Below are 1,176 nucleotides of genomic sequence, written 5' to 3' on the forward strand. Positions count from 1 at the left end.
AAGAACAGAATTTCCTTTTTTATTTCCTTCCTCAAAGCCTGACTCTTCTCTGAGTAATGGGCCAGGTGTGTTACAGCATGTTTTGTTGCCTCAGAAAACAGTCATTAGTTCAGCCTTTGTCTTCTCTGCTTTTGTTGGACTACATGTACATGCTGTCTCAATTATGAGCGTGATGTTCCTTGTTAAGGAGTAAAGCACTTGTGATTCAAAGTTGTTCTGAGTTTATGCTCTATGAACTAAAGCATAAAGTGTTTAATTGATTTTTTTTCTTTGGTCTGTGTGGTTTTGGGAAAACATGTCATCAGTGCAGAAGGAGCATAGCACAGCAGGGGCTCTGATTTCAGGCCAGGGTGGTTAAGTGTGCAGTCCCGTTGTCACCGGGCAGGCACCATTTGCTTTGAAGACACTCAGACTGGGGTTACAGAAATTGGCTGCACCCATTAGTGCATTGGCAACCTGAGAACAGGAGCATTGATGGGACTGAGCCTATTGCCAATCCCAACAGGCGTCCTTTTTCCCCTGCTCTGGGTTGCACATGCATTTATTTGGAAGCAGTCGTACCTGGAACCGTGCTTTGGGCCCAGCTGCGTTGAGGAACACATTGCTACTTTCCTTCTGCCTGTGAGTGCTGCTGTGTTTGTGCATAAGCAATAGCTACTGCTTTTCTGAAAACTTTGTGGCCTCTTGCTGGTGTACATCTCGCTGCCATAATCCTCATCACCCACTGGCGTTTAGACAGAATGCAAAGTTAGAACATGTAGTTACAGTCAACCTGTGAAAACACAGCCTCCGAGACCTGAAGAGATGAAGCTGAAGTTCCTCATCCCTTTTTCATGTGCACTCTACGTAACAGCTTGCTGCTGTCCCTAGGCTGAACGCTGCTTTTCCCTACCCCGAGAAGACCAGCCTGCTCTGTCTGCAGTGCCTCTGCCCTTGAACCCTCACCCTATTTTTGTACACATGTACTTTCACTTTGAGTACCCTATGAATTTTTGTGTTGGTGGAAGAAAAGAGTTGAGTTCTTGAAGCAAATGTACCTCATTTATTAGTTACAGGGTTTAAGGAAACTGTTTACAGAATTTTACCAAACGCAGAAGTAATGAAACATCCTCAACAGTCTTAACACAAAAGACTGAACCAGCTGTGGAGCTGTACTTCAGCAACAGGGACTGCCCT

This window comes from Mesitornis unicolor, unplaced genomic scaffold (assembly GCF_000695765.1).
Source record: "Mesitornis unicolor isolate BGI_N332 unplaced genomic scaffold, ASM69576v1 scaffold46739, whole genome shotgun sequence".
NCBI lineage: Eukaryota > Metazoa > Chordata > Aves > Mesitornithiformes > Mesitornithidae > Mesitornis > Mesitornis unicolor.